The sequence below is a fragment of the Gossypium hirsutum genome, chromosome A13 (genome assembly GCF_007990345.1).
Source record: "Gossypium hirsutum isolate 1008001.06 chromosome A13, Gossypium_hirsutum_v2.1, whole genome shotgun sequence".
NCBI classification, from domain to species: Eukaryota; Viridiplantae; Streptophyta; class Magnoliopsida; order Malvales; family Malvaceae; genus Gossypium; species Gossypium hirsutum.
The window spans coordinates 89,944,990-89,959,017 of record NC_053436.1 but is presented as its reverse complement, the minus strand read 5'-3'; positions in this window follow the sequence as shown (position 1 = coordinate 89,959,017).

Below are 14,028 nucleotides of genomic sequence, written 5' to 3'. Positions count from 1 at the left end.
TAAGGCTTTTTTTTGCCCAAGCCCGGCCCGGCCTGAATATGCAAAAAAACTATTTTTTTACTATTTTCTTTCTTTTTTTACTGTTTTGTTTTTCTTTCTTCTTTTTTTTCACTATTTTGCTACCATTTCACTATTATGTTGATATTATTTTGTTGTTATTGTTTGGATAATGTCTAACTCTTGTTTTATTGTTAATTTTGTTATTATTTTAGAGGCAATTTGCTTGTTAAGTTGCATCTATCTTAGTGTTATTTAATTATACATATTTTTTAAATTTATTTTCAATTTGTTAGGAAACATTTATTTTAATATTTTTAGCATTTTTGATGTATTATATTTTTAAAAAAATTATATAAAAAATTTAATATGGGCAGGAAAAGTTGAGCTCGAGTTTTACAATTTTTATCTGGGCATAGCTTGGGCAAAATTTAAACCCATTTTTTGGGCCGAGCTCGGGCCTAGCAAATGGACCTAAATTTTTGGTTGGGCTCGGCCCGGCCCATGAGCACCTTTAGATGGTATTTATACCCTTTAATTGATTTGCAACTGTTGTGGCTATTGGAATATTGAATAGAGCCATTGGAGATAAAAATATCAATGCATTAATGTCACATACAACAACAAGTATCGATATTTTTTTTATAATATCGATACTACAAGCATTTATAGCCTAAGTTAGTGATCATTGGAGCCATCAATAACGATACCAGGGGAATTTTATGGATACCAAATATAAGGTATCAATATCGTGGCGATACTTTATAAATATTTTGGAAGTAAGATTGCCAATTTTGTATTGATACTGAAAAATGTATCGATAAAAGTATACCACTACCAATACTTGAAGAAATTTATTGATACCCAACAAAAGGTATTGATATGGTATCGATACTTGATAAAAACTTTGGAAAATGGAATGTCATTTTCATGTCGATACTGAAAATGTATCGATTAAATTTTGAATCTATCAATACTCAACAAAATTTATCGATACTTGATACAAAGTATCGATACTGGATCGATACTTTTTGGCCTGGAGCAGTTTTCACAAGTTTGAAAACTATTTAACTAACTTGGCCTTAAAATATTTTCTAGTATGAGTTCAACAATTTTTCATTTTAGATATCATTTGAAATGAATTTTTTGGCAAGTTTTGTTTAAAATGACTTTTATTCAAAACTTAATATTTTTTATATCAAAAAAATTTTCCAAGTAAAGCTGGTCCAAAAATCTCCCCCTTTTTTTTTATAAAACAAAACATTTTGGTAAATTTGGTTTCGAATAAGTTTGCTCCCCCTCTCTAAAAATCATTTTCAATTTAAGGCTTAGAAAAATTTGTCGTTCATTATCAAAATTTGGCATTCATTTTCAGTTAAAGGCATTTTGAAAACTTGGTCACTAAATTTGTAATTTGGCACAGGCACAAATAATCAATCTTTGACCAAAATTTACCTTTCTTTTCTCCCCCATTTTGTTATATCAAAAGGCAACAAGTAAAGCTTAAGAGAGAGATATTGTTAGTTCAATAAAGGAAGCGAGTGAGAAAATTGGAAATACCATGTCAAATAAAAACTTCAAAGTATTTAAACATACTAGATAAACATTAAGTGCAATCATTCAAAGTCATAGGAAACAAAGTCAAGCTAAACTAATGACGCAAATGAAAGATGTATGAGAATGCATATGCTAGTCTAATCCTCTTGAGGAGGAGACAGAAGTAGAGGATAATTACCCATAAATTGAGCCATTTGATCCTTTAATGAAAACATCCTAAAGCCCAAACTATGAAATGCATTGTTAACCTCAACTTTAAAATCTCAAAATTCATCTCCTAAAGAATTAATGGCACAGAGGAGAGCGGCGGTCTCAACGGAAAAATGACCAGCTTGTGAAGAACCAACCAAAGGAGCAGGTGGACGAAGAACTTGTTCGAGAGGAGGAGGAAGAACCTCGTTGTGACCTCCTAACTGCTTCACTCTTGTGCATAGAAAAACAAATTATTTTATAAAGCAAATTTAAAAAGTGATTTTACTACAAGCGTACAGATCTATTATAATATTTATAGTGTTACACTGGAACACCAAAGTATTCCAAGATTCGAACCCAAAGGAGTTGGCGGTTTAGAAATTTATATTCAAAACTGCATGTAAGAAAGGAGTTTATCTAGCTACTCACTAATTGCTATAGTACGACAAACAATTAATGAAGTTAATTAAAACTAATTACTTATCTAAGACAGGAAATGACTAATTTGTAAATAACTCAAGATATAAAACTACTAAATACGATAATAGGCTGCAGATGGTTAATTTCCATGTTGTTCATTAACCCTCGAATCAGGAATGCAAATCGCTCACACTCCCAAATTGGCCTTATTTTACCTCTTGGTCTCAACTTTACCGACTTAGACAAATTAGTTTGGTTTATCCCTCGATCTCACCGACTAACCCAGGACTAAAGAATTGGTGCCCAATAAGATATCCTCTCGATCTCACTTATCTTGATATTCCCTTAGGGTCGTCAATCCTAAGATTCTAAGTTTATTTATTTTAGTCCAATTTTGCAATTTAGTCCTCGAACTCAAAAACTAACCAAACAACATTTCCATCAACCAACCACCTAAGGTTTAGTTACCCATTAACATATTAAAGCTAACAAACATGAAAGAAACAACTATGGAAGCCATTAACTCAAACTTAAACCAAAAGATGAAAGCTTTGATTTTTAACATAATAAACTTAAATGAAAAGCAACTAACACAAAGATAAAGAAACAAGAACACAAAAGATGAGAGCTTTAACAAATGAAAAGAAAGAAAATTCAAATAACATTAACTCAAAGATTAAATAGTGATTACAACTAAGTTTAAAGTCTTTAAAATGTAAATAAAACTAAGCTACAGCAAAAACTAACTTAACTAACAACTATGAAACTAAGTAAAACTAGAAATAAATACAAACTAAAACCCTAAAACTATAGAGAAGAAAACTACTCTACTCCTAAGCTAAAAAATGAAAAAAACCTAAAACTAAAAAGCTTTCTAATCTAAACTACAGCCTACTTTTTTCTCAGCCAAGAGTTGCTTTTAATAGCTTATTTTTTACCCCAAAAATGTTGCCATAAGTTCCCTTAAACGTTGGCTTTTGATTAGTGCTTTAGGTGGAAAAACTCTGCCCCTAATGTCATTTTTTGTCCCCACACGGCAGGGATATCGTGATACGCAACTGAGGATATCATGATACCCTAGTCAAAATACATAGAGGGAGTTGTCACGAGTTGGGTATCGCGATACCCTAAGGGGATATCGCGATACCCCTGTAGCTTGGTCCCAAATCTTTTCTATTTCGATTCCATCGATGGTATGGTGATATCTTAGCTCTGATATCGCAATACCACTACTTGTGGCTTGAATTCCACTCCATTTGGGCTGCTTATATGTCCTTACAACACTCAAACACACATTAGTCTACCCAATGCTACAATTGGCCATTTTGGTTAAAAAATGAGGGAAAAGAGGCGATTTCACAAATCTACTTGTAAAAATTAAAATTATGTAAAATTACTAAAAAGAAACTAAAACTACTTGAAAATAAGCTCGTTAAGTGACAAACAAGGCCCAATTTAATACATCAATTTGTGGCAGATCACCTCCCTCAATTAATTAATTAATAATTCAAAAAACCATAAATTAATTTTCCAAGTTATTTTCATTTAGTGGGAAAAACACATTAGTTTTCGAATGTTTCTATTTCTCCAACTTTACCATCTCTCCCATTTTTGTTCTTTTGATTTAACATGCAATTCATTTCTGGTTTCAACGAACTAGCGGGAGGACCGGTTAGACATATGCGATTAAGGCTCAAATGATTTATAATTAAGTTTCAGCTTTTCGCCTATTAATTATGATCTCATTTAGTCACAAATTCATTCCACTATAGTATCATGGTTGAGCTCTCCCTAATGACATATCATTACGAAAGCAAGTCGATCAATGCTCATCCAATGACCTTGTCATAAGTGTGTTACCCTCATAAGATATCCTTAATCTCTTTGAGATAAATCCACTCTACCAATATGATCTTATTTTATCTCATGGTAACCATTACATTTTCTTTCATGAAAAGTCAAATACTATCAAATAGTAATCAAGCCATTCATCACAAAGATGAATGACTCATGGTCATGTTTACTTTTCATCTATCATGTAATGCCAATGAGAGGGTATCATTTACCCATATCTCGGGCTATGAATTTTACTGTTGTGAATGACGCTACAAATTGTAGAAGTTGTATACCTAACGCACCAACTTTCGGTTCCTTATCTATTTAAACTCAGGCATTCACTTACATCATAGTATACAAGTCATGCATACATAGTTCATCATCCATTTATGATTAAGGTATGTCACACTATAAATGTCAAAAGTGAATAAATCCATAAATAGATTCAGAATATATTCTTCTTGGGCCCAATTCAATGTACTGTCAGTCCAGTCAGTCACATTTGTATCTCTATCTTCTGGGAGTCATCGCTTCGATGTCCAAGACAAGGCATCTCTCCAATTGGACTTCATAGACGAAATATTAGTCTTTCAATCGATTTTCTCATTTCCGATTAGACTAATAACATGTTTAGGTTCGTCTACTAATATAAGTTATCTTTTCGTATTATGATCCAGCCACGTAATATCGCTTACTATTAGTTTAACATTAGACAACCAGTGAGCTAATATTTGCTTCTATTTTGCTTTGCATGAAAAAACCACATGAGAACATTATATAAAAGATATTAATGTAATCCATGAAATATTTTATTAATCAATCTATTCGAAAAAATTACATGTTTACAAACGAATATACTACACTTATGGCACTATATCCAACATTATTTTCATTATATCTATGCTTGAGCACAAGTTAAGATTTTGGTGGAAATTAGCATGCATGGCTAGTAAATGTGACTAAATTGAAATGAAATAAGCTAAGTGATTGGTGTTATATTTTTTTGTTTGTAGCTAGAATATTGGCAAAGATCATTAAATGTATGTGTAATTCATGTCCAGATTCAATCGACGAAATTCAGAAATTGATATGTGACTGTTATAAGTTATGAATATCTACATATATTGATTGATGTCCATGTGAACTTAGTAAAAATCTAGGATACAATTGGCATGTCAATAGTGTCATATGCGCGCTTCTGTTACACCCTATACCCAGCCCGGTCACCGAGCTCGGGTAACAGGATGCTTTATCGAATGTCACAAGTTCACACACATTCCATACAGTCTCAAATACATGCAACCATCGTCACTTTCAAATATTTAGAGGAGTAAAGAGTCTTAAACACTTTAGACAACATTTAAAAATAATTTAAAAACATGCTTAGGAACCATTTGATAAAATTATAAAGAACCTAGTAGCTATCAATAAGCCATCACAGGTATCGATATTTTGGAAGATAAGTATCGATACTAGTAAGAAAATCGATACCAAACTAGCATTCTGTCAAATTTTAAACGAAAGCATTTTATCCATACATGGGCGAAGGTATTTGTATTTTTACCCCGAGTATTGACACTCGTGATTGGGTATTGATACCAAATTAGGCTATTGACTTCACAAAGGTACAATTCAACTTCAAGGTATCGATATTATGTCTTGAGTATCGATACATCTACTCAATTTCGCAAAAACACCGTAAAATAGTGTATTAACATTGATAAGCCATAAAAGTAACATATTTTAATCTCATTCTTGATGCGTTTTTGGATGATTTATTATATAATTTAGTGAATTTGAGGCTCCTAATCCTCTAATTCCATGTTTCTATACTTAGGAAAGCATAGGGGAGCAAAAGGAGCAGAAAATAGGCCAAAATCAGACAAAACGAGCTACTTTCAGGATCCACACGATCTAGCCATTCCCACACAGGCTGAGCACATGCCTATGTGATCCACACGAGCTGGCCACAAGCCCATGTGTGTGATCCACACGAGCTGGCCACAAGCCCATGTGCCAGCTCATGTCGATTTCGAACCCTGTTTCCCAAATACGCAAAAACAAGCCAATTTTTAGGGTTTTGAGCATTCTAAAGTTTATAAATACATACTAGAAAAGGACCTAAGGGAGCATGCAGAGTAGAACAAAGAAATTACTCAAAAAACACTGTCGGAATCAACTCAGAAGCAGGATCTCCTTCAAGATTGAAGATCTCCATTCAATTTCTCTAGAAGTTTTTGGGTTCTTTATTCTTGTTGTTTTCCTAATTTTGAAATGTTTTCTTCCCAAATTATGAACTAAATTCCCTAGATACCTAGGGAAGATGAAACCTATGATGAATATTATTATTGATTTTTTTCTGAATTACATGATAAATATTTGTTCTTGATCTTAATTATGTGTACTTACTTCATGTGTTAATGTTTTCAGGATATTAATTCATGGTTGATGTGCTTATTTTAGTGGAGAAAAAGTCGCTGTTTAAGAGTAGAACTGGCATAATTTAGTGGAGTCGCATGCAATCCTAGAAATAGGACGACATAAATCTACTAGATTAGAGTCAAATCTAATAGGGAAATCCATAGATCGGGTTAATACGACAATATGGGTTTTAATTAGAAAGAGATTTCAATTAATCAACCTAGAGTCAGTTATTTTTACTCTCGAAAGAAATATTAATATAATTTAGGGATTTCTACGGATCAAGGCAAGTGAATAAATCATTTAACTTAGATTCAGAATAATAAGTGAAGTCTAGGTAGATTATTTCCTGAGTATTGTCTTTATCATTAGTTTTCTTCAAATATTTTCCAAATTCATTCTCTGTCGAGTCTTTAGAAATTAGTTTAATTTTATATTAAAAACAACCCTTCAATTTATAGGCTAGATAATAAAAAAATAGTAATTAAACATGCTCAACATATCTTTATTCTAACATGCATTAATCATCATAGTATTAAGCATCAAATTTACCCAAAACACAGTCCAATACAACCTCTTTACCTTGTTGATCCAAATCATGGTGATAACAAATAAAAATAGTAATAATTGCCAAGAAAAATTTCTAGAAGTTCACAATCATATTAAATCAACAAGAACATAATAATAACTAGCCAAATTTCTAACCATATTGCCTTTATTTCCATAGTTCAACGAATAATAATAATATCACCTACTTAAATAGTAAAGCCTAACTTGGATCACTTCCTTGGAATTTCGCACCGGTCACACCCTAGCGCTAAATATCTATAATGGTTAGAAATGGTGGGTAAGCTTAAACAAGCTTAGTGAATGTCGAAATAACCACAAGGTATACACAACATCAGAGGTTAAACAAGAACATACTACAACACACTTACAATCATATTCTAACCAAGTCAAAATAACATATTCACGCTTCATTAAAAAACAGAACTAGCATGTACACTTACATGCAATTACACACAATTCATATATATATAATTCATTTAACGATAATTCATCAAGACAAAACAACATAATCATGCTTTAATAACCCACAAGTCTAGCCTGTATGTTCACATGCATTTACACACAACATTTTCATATATTAATCAATTAATGATAATTTGGAAACTTAGAAATGTGAAACATAAAAGTGAGCTCTATCACCACACATTGGATACACAGATCTCCATCACACCAATAACTCAAAAAGTCTAATATATCTTATAAATGTAGCATAAAGGTAAATACTCTCTAACACACCAACATATCCCGGTGAATGGAGCTAAGCTCACATTTTATTATCTCTCCAAAACTGTCTCAGGCCTTAATGCCCCGAAAACACAACACAAAGGTGAGTACTCACAATCCTATGGCATGCCAACTATATCAAATGGTTTCATGAGATCACAAGGCTAAATTATCCACAAATACACACAATTAATTATTGTCCTCAAGTACTCAATCTATATTCATCAACATCAAATCACATCACAATTTGTACACATAGTACACTTATCGGATTCACATTTAATTGCACTGTAGGTGCCACAATTATGCTCATTGAGTCATCACATATCCATTCACATATAAATGTATTAAAAATAAGATTATCACATGCCACATACCAATATTCACTTACTTTACCTGTCACATAAGCATCACATTCAACAATTCGACACATATGTACTTATCGTTTTCTACACACTTTCACTGCACATTTATATCACTAACACAACATCATCATTGTCATTCGCAATGTTTAATATGCCCACAAATAACACGTTCACAAGAGTTATTACAATATATATCACATGTCACATTATCACAACTTAATACTCAATCCACTTCACACAATCACATACTTTTCAAATTAAACGAGGGGTATAAGAAAGCTTACGCTTGGAACTTAGAGTAGGGGTTTAGGCTACTCCTAAGTTCCCAATTAACACTATGAATCATGTCTACTAGCAGCGATTCCAAATACTCACCGTACACGCTTTCGCCTAGTTGTCAAAAGCCTAAACTAGCTTTTCCTTAACTTTCGCCTTACTCGAAGAAGGTCCTAATGAATCCAAAGCTTCACTCTTAATTACCACACAATAAACATGATTAAATTACAGGTATAGACACACCCAATCAATCAAAAATTCATGTCTAAGGTTTCTTCCTCTTGGAACTGAAATTTTTTACTTGGAAATTCGAAACTCAAATATCTTAATCTTTACTCATTCCCTTTGCCTAAAATCAATTCCAATCATCTAATTATTTATTTAATAATGATTCTCAACCTTCAAACTATAAAAAACTATACAGATCCGTGGTTCCAATATTTCGACGTATAATAGCCCTTTTTCATGAAAACTCAATAAAATCTTGAATCTTTTAACAAAAATTTAAAGAGAGTTTAGAAATATTCTAATCGTATCAAAACAAGTTGAAAAACACTTTGAAACATCCTTTTCATTCACAATCCTGAATTTCACCATTAACTCCCTAAATTTTGGCATTTACACAAAACCTTTGATTCAATAGATAAAAACTCAATTTAAATAGCTAGAGTTCATCAAAACTCTTAGGAAAATTAAATATTACCTTCGTTGAGAGTAAAACAAGTGTTTTATTGAAAATCCAAAAAACTCACAAGTCGAACAATGACAAAACCAATGGTGTTTCTAGTGTTTCTCTTTGAATTTGGGAGGGATTTGGTGTTTCAGATTTGATGAAAACCAAAGGATTAGAGTTTGGAAGATCAAAACAGATTAATGGAGTTGGGAATTTCAAAGGGCAGCACAAATAGGTGAGAGGAGTATGGAAATAGGGTGTTTTTTAAAATTTTTGGGATTTTTACCTTTGTGGTACTCTTGATTTTAACCCATTCTTCAAAACAATCCTCATTTTAATATTGAAGGTCTTTTCTACATTATTTTCAAAAATTGATTTAACTTTCAAAAAGGTATAGTCAAATATATATTTGGTTTTCCATACTTCAAAATTTACGAGCACATTTTGAGCTAAAATCCCTAAATTACCCTCAAAACTTCTAGGCCCAATTGCGGGATGTGACACTTGTGTACAAGATAGTTGACGATGTGGAGATTATGATGTGTTATTTTGGGATCCAACATTTATTGCAGATCATTGAGTATTTATTGTCTATACAGAGACCTTAGTGTGGTGGAGGTATGTATTTTAATATGTTTAAACATTTGATGTAACGCCCCTAACCCAAATCCATCACCGGAATAAAGTTACAGAGCATTACCGGAGTTACCAATTTATTTATCAGATATTTTATTTTATCTAACGTTCATATTTGGAACCACTTAAAATCAAACGTATTGTCCCTTAAACGTACTTATTTTTCTCGACATGTTTTACTTGAATTTATTACTCGTCTCAATATACTTAATTTCCTTGTATCAACGTATCAAAGATAATCACATATTTACATGTCATGATAAATATCATTCTCTTGTCATTTCTTCATAAACATAAATCAGGTAATTCATTATATCGATATTTCATGCATTTAAAAATACAATTCAAGTTGCACTAACTTACCTCGTTGCTTGTTCATGTTTATAATTTCATTAATCCGATATCTTTTCTTTTCCACGTTCAAGTCTCGTATTCGAGTCATCCGGATCTTTATAAATAAATTTGATTTTCGTTTTCATTTATTTAATGTTCTAATACATTCAATTCATGCTTTAAAAAAATTACCATTTTACCCCTAAACTTTTAATAAATGACGATTTCATCCTTAGGCTCAAAAAAATAAAATTCTTTCAATTTAATCCTTATTTCCAGCCGTTATTCTCATACAAATTGAAAACGACACATGAATTCTATTAAATATCAGAATTTTTCATAATTTCAACACTTTTCAATTTAATCCTTAAAATATGTTTTTCCCCGATCTTGAACTAAATTAATAATTTCATTCAAATTTACAATTTAAATAATAAAATAATCTATTTCATACAAATTGGTCATTTCTAACATTTTTATAAAATTGCCCATAAAGTTTTACTTTTATTTAATTTAGTCTCTGAGCCTAAAACATGCAAATTAGCCATACTAGCTAAATATTCATACATATTTTTCCTCCTCCTCTCCATTCCACATCCTTAATTTATATAACATGCTACAAGTAACATTATCAATAATTTCACTATTTACTTATATGTAAATTCAAAACTGTCCATTTGAGTCATAGTCACTAAATTATTTATATCTTGAGCTACCGAACTCGAAATTAGGATCCGCTAATTTTCCATGAAACTAGACTTACGTATATTCTTACCATAAAATTTTAAGAATTTTTTGGTTTAACAAATAAGTATAGTTTATTCTTTAAAGTCACCCTTATTTTGTTGTCTGACAGTTTCGACCCTTCTTTACTAAAAATTAATTATCTCATTGTACAGGATTCAAATGATGTTCTCATTTGTTTCAATTGAAAATAGACTCATTTAGGATTTTAATCATGTAACTTTAAGAACCTAATTATGTTTTTCCAATTTTTAATGCTTTTCCAAAGTCAGAACAGGGGAACTCGAAATCATTCTGACCTTGTCTCACAAAATTTATTATATATTATGATTCACAATTCCATTGCTTACATAGTTTCTTCTATGAGAAACTAGAGTTAATAAGATTTAATTTAATATTTTATTTATTCTCTGATTCGATTTCTACAATTTTTTGATAATTTTTGAAAGTTAGATTACTGCTGCTACCCAAAACTGTTTTAGTGCAAAATGTTAATTATTAAGTTTATAACACCCTTATTTCCTTTCTCTACAATATTTCCCACCACTTTCTCTTATTTATCTTCACTAATATGTCAAGAACATAGAACCATATATAAGAAAACTTTACTTTACCTTCATTTCCATGCTTTTTCAATAATATCAAACTTAAAAATACATGGAAATCTGGATGTCCTTACCTTGTCTTATTGTTTCCAATCTTTTAACTTGATTTTGTCTCTCCTCCAGCTTCTATTTCTTGAATCTAACTTGATAATATAGCTTCTCATAGTCTCCTTATTATTTTTCTCTCTTGGTAACCATGAAAATTCTTTTGATTTCTAGGTGAAAATGGTGAATTTTTGGTGGAAAGACTAAATTGTAAAGAACGAAAAGTTTATTTCTTCTCTTCTCTTCCTTCTAACGTGGGATGCATGGACAATGATGGATGGTGTGTTATTTTTTTTCCACACACACACACATATATATAGACTAAATAAAATAATAAAATAATAAAATATCTTATTAAAATATTAAATAAATAATAATTATCTAATTAAATAATTATAAAATATCATCAACATCATCATTACTTTCTAGATTTCTCTCTCTTCCAATTGACCATTTTGCCCTTCGTGATCTTTTAAAATTCCATTCTTGAGTCATACTTAATTTGGTAAAATTGCAATTTAGTCCCTCATAATTCTTCACCTATTCAATTTGGTCCTAATTCATCAATTTTCCTTGGTTTCTAGAACATTCCACTCTTAAAATATTTTCACTATTAGTCCTTCAACTTTTTCAAATTTACACTTTAGTCCTTCAAATTTTAAGTATTTACTATTGGGCCACAAAAATTTTCTCACTTTTACAATTTAGTCCTTTCTTGAATCAATATGTCATAATATACTTCCCAGTGACATAACTCAATTTTCCTCTTCTTGTCACTTTATTTCCTTATCTTACTATAGTAAGGATAATATCTTACTATAGAAATTTTCAGGATGTTACATTTAATGCTACGGACTTTGCACTACGATGCGTTGGTGTGGTGTAGTTTATACTGATATGAGCTATCTTGGTGTGGTGTAGTTCACCCGCATGTCCAAGTTTTTTTTACTATCATTGAGGTCGTTGAAAACCATAGTTGTCGATAAAGGTTATCAATGTCCGAACCAATATCTGCATAAGCATCATCCTCAGTCAGAGTGAACCCCTGCAGCAACAATCTATACCCATTACAGACCGTGAAGACACCAATACTCTCCACAGACCAAACTAGATGGTCCTCTTGGCCATGTAGCGAAATGGGAACATTAAGAATCATCTTTGCCTCCTCCGCATGAAATACCGACAGGACTAGGTTCTCATTCCAAAAATTTCTGTTAAAGTTAATAAGATCAACAATCCATTCTATATTATTCACTCTACTTGCACACACCTTACAAGGAACTTGCATAGAAGCCAAGAATCATTCTAGACAATAATACAGCTCCCAGAACCTACCTCCCATTGGATCCTGTTCTGTAATAAGGCCCTAGCCGACCAAATACCACGCCAAATGAATGAAAGTTGATTTCCTAACTCAAATAGTAAAAATTCTTTATTCGTAAAATACTTCGCCTTTAAAACATGAGAAATAAAAGAACTGGAATTACAGAAGAGACGCCATAGTTGCTTAGCCAATAAAGCTATGTTAAATTTTGCTAAACCTTGAAACCCAAACCGCCCACCTCTTTAGGATCACATATTGCGGCCCACGAACACCAATGAATCCCCCATTTTACCATAAGATTTTTTCATCAATATTGAATTAGAATGGATTCCAATTCTTTGCAAAATGAACTTGGTAACAGAAAACAAGCCATAATGTAAGTGCAAATAGCCTGCAAATCAAACTTTATAAACACCTCCTTACCTCCCTAAGAAAGTGCCGCATACTCAATCTATTGATCTTACTCCAAATCCTACCTTTTAAAGCCTAATAATTTGATTTCTTATTCGAACTTATCATAATAGGAAGGCCGCCAAGTACTTTTCTGGATAAGCCAAATTATGAACCCCAAAAGCTCAAGCTACCAAGTGCCTATCAGGCGTAGTCACATTAGCACAAACAAATAAGCAATTTCTTAAAATTCACAATTTGTTCAAAACATTGTTCATATTCGTTGATGATTCCCTTATTCACATTGGTCCCTTCAACCAAAGCCTCACCAAAGATGCTATTGTCACCGACAAAAAAAAAAGGTGTGTTATCTAAAAGACCACCTCGACCAACCCTTGCCCTTCATAAAGCCCCCTCCTAATTAGCAAGTCACAACATAGTAGTAAGCTCTCACTACAAATCAAAAACAAAAAGAGGCTTAACCTCCTTATTGTGGTGCTCTAGATGGGGTAATTCTTCCTCTAGCAAACCCATTAAGCACAATTAAATACCAAACTGAAGAAACACATTGCATTACCAAATTGATCCGTCAACCTACGAAACTCATTTTAACCCGTAAATCTATAACAAAGTGCCACTCAACACGATCATAGATTTTACTCATGTCTAGTTTAAGAGCAAATGACCCTCTTCACCTTATGCACATAGTTTTGTTTTGTTTTGTTTGTTCTTCTTTTTCTTTTTTCTTTTTTTTGTAATTTTTTTTACAATTTTTAACATTTTTCATTATTTTTTATAATTCTTATAATTTCTGAGAATTTTTAAATGATAAGGTCACAATGGTATCATCATCAAATATATGATGAATTATAATTCGTAAGATATCCCAACCAGTATTTTTAATGTCCAAAAAATTGAACC